The following is a 7254-nucleotide window of genomic DNA, read 5'->3' on the forward strand; positions in this document are numbered from 1 at the left end:
AAGAGGGAGCCTTAACCCAACGAGAAGCTGTGAGGATTTCTTTAGAAGGGACATTGTCTGAGGGCTGTGGGCCTGACACCCCTTCCCGGGGAGCGGCGAGGGCTTCAGGGAACCGCCGATGGGGTGACACGTCTCTCCGGGGCTCTGGGGGGAGGAGAAGCTGCTGGTGACAGACCAGAGAACCAGCGCTGCTCCGGGAAGGGGCCGTGCTTCCAGAATCCAACAGCAGCCTCCCCGCCCGACATACAGACCTGCCGGAACATGGGTGGATTTTGGTCATTGTGGAAAAAAAAAAAAAGAAAAGAAATCCAAGCCATGAGGACCATCTTGAGGGGCTGAGTGGCCCCCAAAAGGAGTGTGTGTGGGATGGATGGAGAAGCTGAGAGGGGGCGGTAGCCCCGGGAGCACCGGCGGAGAGCCTGGCCCGAGACCTGAGCAGGAGGGAGCGCTTTGGGGGAGCCCCTGCGGGCTTGCGGGGGGCGGGCTCGGCTCCCTCGGCCGAGATCCTCCCACCGCAGGGCCGAGTCCGTCGTAGACTGCCGCGCTTTTAAGGCTGATAATGCAATTATTCGCTCATACGTGGAAACGAGCTGATGGAGCTGTGGGACTCGGCCACGCCTGCACCCCGGCAGAAAGGAACGCTGTGGAGGAAGAAAGCTGCTGTGCTCCTGGCCGGGCTCAGCTGGGCTCACACCAGGGCCTCTGCCGCCCAGAGGCTCCTGTTTGGGGCCGCGGCCAGAGCCACCCTCGCAAACACGGCGGGAGCGCCCGGCCAGGACAGTCCACGCGGCCAGGCCCGGGGACCCGAAGGCGCTCCCGGGCGTCCTGTGTGTCTTTCCCTCTCGGGACCAAGGCACTGGCTTCAGCCCACTCAAAACTCAGTAGGGTCTTCTTGTCACCGCCCCCTAAGAGAAGGTGACTGACTCACTCCAACGACAGGAGCAGAGGAGGCCCTGCACGCTGGCGACTAGACTTAAACTTGCGTCAGTAAGTTGAGGCAGCCGGGGAACCCTTCTGGGAATTTCCCAGGGACCCGCAGTCCCCAGCCTGGCTCTTGATCCTTTCTCAACGAGCACCCCATGGAATTTCTGCTGTAATAGGTTCCCTGTTACCCCTAGGATGCCTTTAAGCAAGACAAGAGGATCCAGTTCTTAATCACAGGATGACAGATTAAGTAAGAAGAGGGAGCCAGGGCTGGGGGACCCAGGTCTTGGGGATCAAGTCATTTTCATATATTTTCTCTACTACAGGAAAGAGTTGAGATCCAAAGGGGCCAGGAGAGGAGAGGGAGAAGGGAAGGCTTCAAGTCACGCTGACTGTGAGACCCGTCCCCCGTTCTACTAACCAGACAGAAGCTCTCAAAAATTCACCTATTTTGAAACTGTCAATTCTGTCCTGTCCTCAGGCTCAAGGGGACATGCAGCTTCTACCTGCTGTAACCCAGTCTCAGCCATGACCCCCCCCCCCCATGTCTTTGCTGAGCGTGCTGGGAGGGCCACACACAGCTCTGCCCTGCGTCTCTGGAATGTATAAGAACAAGGGTGTGTTGCATCATTACCACTTCCAGAGGTTCCTTAAATAAAATAGCTCCAAATGGGGGTGCCTGAGTGACTCATTCCACTGAGTGTCCAACTCTTGATTTCGGCTGGGTCACAACCTCAGAGTTATAAGATTAAGACCCATGTCAGGCTCCTTGCCAGAGCTTCTCTCTCCCTCTTCCTCTGCCCCCCCACCCCAAGTTACAGTAGAAAACATTCACATTAAAGATCAATGGCTAATGTGCACCTTCTTAATACTGTCCTCTGAAAAGCAGAGCTTGTCACCCATTAGCAATTGTTTTTAAGATCAGCTTGGGAAAAGAGTGGCTGCCCCTAAAATCAGGGCAGTTTCCCATGAACATGGGACATCAGATGGCACAACTGGTTTATTGAGGGGTCTCAACTTTTGAACTTCAATTTTCCATATGACTCAAAGCTCTTCCCCTACACCGTTCCCTCCCCAGTCCTGATCCCAGCTCACCTTGTGGTTCTAACAGCCTGTGGAGGAGGGGGCATGCCCACCTCTTACTTACCTCCTTATATTCCCTCTTCCCAGGTAGGGAAGAGGAAGAGAGAGGAACCAACATCTTCCTTGGCTGAGCAAGTGCTCAGCTCTCTCTGTGGGCATCCAGGGCCGTTTTTCTCGGCTGTAGCCGGGTGGTCCATCCAGATCCATGCCCTGTTCAGTGAGGGATCCCATCACTAGCAGTGACTCCCAGCCCCAGCAGTCATCCAGGTGATGTGGCCATACCTTGGGCACCATAAAAGCATGTGGGATTCATCCTGCACATCTCCAGGCAGAGGAGCAGCTCTGGCCCATCTTTGTCTGGCAGCCCCCCGAGCAGGGTGATGACCTCCTCCATTCTCTTTCACCCGTGCTATAATAACACAGGCGAATTAGGCCCCACCAGGAGACGGGGACGGTAGGCAAGTAGGGGATAACATCGAGTCTCCCTTACTTCCAGTCCCCTCCCTTATCTTTGTAAGAGGTTCTACCGGGACCTTACTCCCTCCACTATAGGGACAGACGACACCTCCCATTGCATCTCTACACAGAAGATCTTGGGGCAAAAAAACATAATTTTTTCAGACACACTGCATCACATTTTCCAAAGGCAGCCTCCCCCCTTACATATCTCTCTTTAAATCAAGTATGAAGACTCAGAGAGGGGAAGAGGTGTTGAAAGAACAGAAAGGCAATGTTAGACCAGTTCTCTGAATTTTTTCATAAGCTATATGGATAAATCACTGCTGCCCATTTTGGCAGTTTTCTGGACTTAGATTACTATATGTAGACAACAGACATGACATGAAATCCTGATGTAATAGTTTCCATTAAATATATTTTTCATATCTCATATATTTTTTTCAACAATTCCAGAAAGACTGCAAATGTTAAGAATACTATGATCTAAATACTCTTCTTTTTCTTGGCTAAGCAATCTGGTGGCAGAGGAGGAAGTGGTTGGCGAGGCCATAGTGTGTTGAACATAAAGCCCCATAAACATTGAAGTTACATACATACATACATACATTTTCAAACACACATTTGAATCTGCATTTCAAGTACATCACATACGTGCACTGGGAACAGTGGGGAATGCATGTATATATAATTATATATATTCTAGTATATATCCACTTGCATGGAGTCACAACTATTTCTTCTGGGTTACAAAAATTTAAGTGATTCAACAGGATTCTCATGGTGTATAATGCCCATTTTTCACTGGAAACCTCTCTATAACTGCATGCTCTTGTTTTATATGGGTGGTATTTTCACTTTCTGTTACTTAGTTACTTGCCTTTTTCTTCTCATTCATTTAGTCTACATTTATCAAATACCAAAATGTCTCTGGAAACAAAGACAGATAAAACCATCTCCTCCTTCAAAGAACCCCATTCCAGTGGGGAAAGCAGATACACAAACAGATCATTGAAATGTCCCAGTGCAGTAATGAAGACTTGCACAGGGCACAATACTTGGCACTCTATAAGCACTGATTGAAAGAATAATGAATAGGAAAGTGGCATCCACCCTAACTGAGGACATGGGGGCAGGAGGTGGGAGGTGAGAAGTCTGAGGAATAGTCTGAGAAATAACATTTGTGCCAAGTCATAAGGGATTATAATCAAACTGCCTCTTCCTTAAAGCAGTATGTCATGAACATTGAGCTATGTCTATTGACATCGATTTTAACATTTAAGTCATCATTTTTAACAGCAGCCTAGCACTCCATAAGAGAAATATACCATAATTTAACCACAGCTCATATATCTATATGGACACATTCCACTTTTGCAGTATTTAAATCAGTACTAAAAATTCCTTTCTACCTTTGCTCTATGTTAGTAACCAACTGGCTTTATTTATAAACTAATTATAGAAACTGGAGAATAAATATAACCAATGCTTTCGTCTTTTGATATTTTTTGGCTAGATAGAGCCTCCCAAAACTGAGTTTGTATAAAGAGCAACAAAAGCCATGAAGATGATACTCAAGTGCATTCATTTCTTCCCATGTTAAAAATCTGGGTTGGGGGTGGGGTCCAGAGAGTGATGGGAAACAGAGTGAGCAAGAGACTCACTCTTTATTTAACTGACAAGTATTTTTTTAGCACTTATTATGTCAGGTACAGTGCTAGGCTCAGTGCCTAATGACCAAACTGGGACTTGAATATCATCTTTAGATTTGTTCATTAAAACAGCAGTATCCTTCTTTCACAGATGGCAAAATCTGCCACTGTTTCAAAGATGTAGCTTTCCTACATTTCCTTAGCAATGAATGGAAATCAGGATTCAAGCCACGCTACCTAATGAGATCTGTGAATATGTTTGGTCAATTAGTATTCCTTGTCTGGATGTGCAGCTTATGAAATTTTTAAGTATAGCTTTAACACAGTTAGGAAGTTAGGAAGAACTCTGAGGTGCTTTTACTCCATGAGCAGCCATCGGCTGGGTTCTTGTTTCACAGCCATTTGAACTTAGGTTCTGTTTGCTCTGCCAGAGCCTTGGTCGGGCCAGAAGGTAGGCTGTGACCCTATAGATGGGCATACTTCTCACAAAACAGAGAATGCAAGAAGGGATCCTGGCTCAAGAAAATCTAGGCTCTCATTAAAAAATCACAAATTCTCATGGACTCCACTTGGAGCTTTTTTTTTAAGATTTTATTTTATTTTATCTATCTATCTATCTATCTATCTATCTATCTATCTATCTATCTATGTATCTATCTATCTATCTATCTATCTATCAGAGAGCGTGTGTGTGTATGTGAGTGGAGGGAGAGGCAGAGAGAGAGAATCTCAAGCAGACTCTGTGCTGAGTGTGGAGCCCAACACACGATCCCACGACCCTGAGATCATGATCTAAATGAAAATCGAGAGTCTGACTTTGCTTAACCAACCAAGCCACCCAGGTGCCCTGTCCCTACTTAGGGCTTTTTAATCTCCATACATTTCCTCCCAATATGCAAGGATGCAAAGGGATGAGGGAAGACAAGCTAGGCCTGAACTTCAGGATGCAGAAAGAGAGGAGAAAAGATTACTGTTACTAAGTTCTTATTTCATAAAGCCACTTAATAACTGAGTTAAAATAAACAAAGCACACAAATATCTACTTTATTTGCACCTATGCCTCCCACTGTGATCAGATGTAACTAGATAGTAAATCCAACAAACAGGAAAAAAAAAAAAAAAAAAAAGGAAAACGTTGAAGGGAAACTGTCATCTTTCTGTTGGTTCTTTCCAGATGTATCATACTCAGAATAGCTCTGCAGCCAACAAACCCTGAAGGCAGCTTTCTCTGGAGTCATCAGTACTGTTTGAGGGAGCATTAATTCAACTTAAAAATTGCAGTAAATTTGCTAAGGAACTTAGAATGAGATGAAATCAATCGGCAGTCATTTACTTGGCTGACTCTCTGCTGAAGAGTAAATATTAGCCAATAACCTTTATTAATCTATGGGATGTAACAATCATTACACAAAACTATTTTACTATAATTCTTATGAAATAAGTATAAGACAAGATTCTCATTCTTAAGAAGCTTAATATCTATTTCACACAATATCATTCTTTAACTTGCTACTTGTTAAAGGAGGAGGCAAATCTACTTAGGAATAGATATTTGGGTTTGAGTAATATGACAAAAAGTCCATGTAAATGCACTCTACTGGCTTAATCTTTTCTAAGGTGGATACTATCTTCCAGGTGACCTTGGACTCCAAGCATTGCAAAACTCTGCATGAAATTCTGATTCTAAAACTCTAGGTCCTTGGTGAGGAGGGCCAGGAGTTACTGACTCAAGTTCAGAGAGTCTGAGTTCAGAACAGAGCCTGGTTTCCTCATGTCTGCATGGGAGGGAGGCTTATCTTTTTACGTGAAAGCAAGGAATGTTACATAATCCTCGTCACTGCAGATGGCTGCTCTGATTCCAACAGCCTGTGCATCATTGCAAGGACAGTTGCTCTAATCCAAAGAAAACGCTAAATAATATGCATATCTTCAATCGAGGGAGAAAGATTCTATCCAATGCATGTTGTCTAAACAACAAAGTATTTCAGGCGCTAAGTAATTGATCTGTAATATGGATGTAGGTGGAAATGCAATTTACTTTTTATCATCTTTGGTGGGGTCATGAATTAAAATCACAGTACGAGCACAAGGCCATAGCTAAGGAGGAAGACAGGAGTTGGCTGCCAGAACATTCATAGCCAGCCAAGAAAACGGGCCAAATGAGGCTCAAAATGAAGTTTTCCTGCACGCATTTCACAAGTTAGGGCAAACAGGGAAAATAATTCTTCCCTTTGCCTATCCCCGCATAACACTTTAGACTTTGGAGGAGATATACCAGAGTCTCTTTTAAACTAACTGATTATGGTCATGTCCACTGCAGGGGATGATCAATCCTGCAATCACTCAGGTGGCCAAGTAGAAGGAAATCTGAATTCAGAATCCAAAGACCAGGGATTTCATTTTGGCTCTGCCACTGACCAATGGTTGACCCTAGGCAAATCATTATGTCTCAGAGCTTCAGTTGACCATCTGTCATATAAAGATAAGACATAACCTGCCTATCTCATCCAGCTATTATAATCTTTTTTCTCTTTCCTTTCAAAGTCAAGCTTCTAGAAAAGTGGAATAGTCAGTCTTGATTTCTTCACCTCTCATTCACTCTCCACCCCAAAACTGACCCTCCACAAGAAGGCTGTCAAATCTACAATGCTTTGACCCCTTTGCTTACTCTCAAGTACATTTGGCAATACCAAATGCCACCATTCTAAAACTTGCATAGCAATCTGCTTTCATAGCAAAATATTCTTTCCATTGTCCCCTTGAGTTAGTGCTCTCCATGGCTTTGTCCTTGGGCTTTATTTTTTTTTTCCAATTTCATTGAGATGTAATTAATGTGTAACATTGTATAAGTTTAATGTGTACAATGTAATAATTTTATATAAGTACGTATTGTAAAATGATCACCCCTAGTTAACATCTATTACCTCGCATATATACAAGCTTTTTTTCCTTGTGATGAGAACTTTTAAGATCTACTCTCTTAGCAACTCTCAAATATACATACAGTATTAACTAGAGTCATCATGTTATATATTACATGTTGAGAATTTATTTCACATCAATTTGGTTAAGCTTATCTGTCTATGGATTCAACTACTATGTGTGTAACACTCCATGTGTCATGTAAATCCAGGTGACT

General features: G+C 44.1%; 1 long non-coding RNA gene across 1 annotated transcript; it reads left to right on the forward strand.

Moving 5' to 3' along the window:
- Window positions 1-611: 611 nt before the first annotated feature.
- On the forward strand, window positions 612-1616 carry LOC144305528 (uncharacterized). Its single transcript, XR_013372531.1, has 3 exons — window positions 612-987; window positions 1119-1174; window positions 1251-1616. It is a non-coding gene; the product is annotated as an uncharacterized LOC144305528 (long non-coding RNA).
- The last annotated feature ends 5638 nt before the right edge of the window (window positions 1617-7254 follow it).

The sequence above is a fragment of the Canis aureus genome, chromosome 3 (genome assembly GCF_053574225.1).
Source record: "Canis aureus isolate CA01 chromosome 3, VMU_Caureus_v.1.0, whole genome shotgun sequence".
Taxonomy (NCBI): Eukaryota; Metazoa; Chordata; class Mammalia; order Carnivora; family Canidae; genus Canis; species Canis aureus.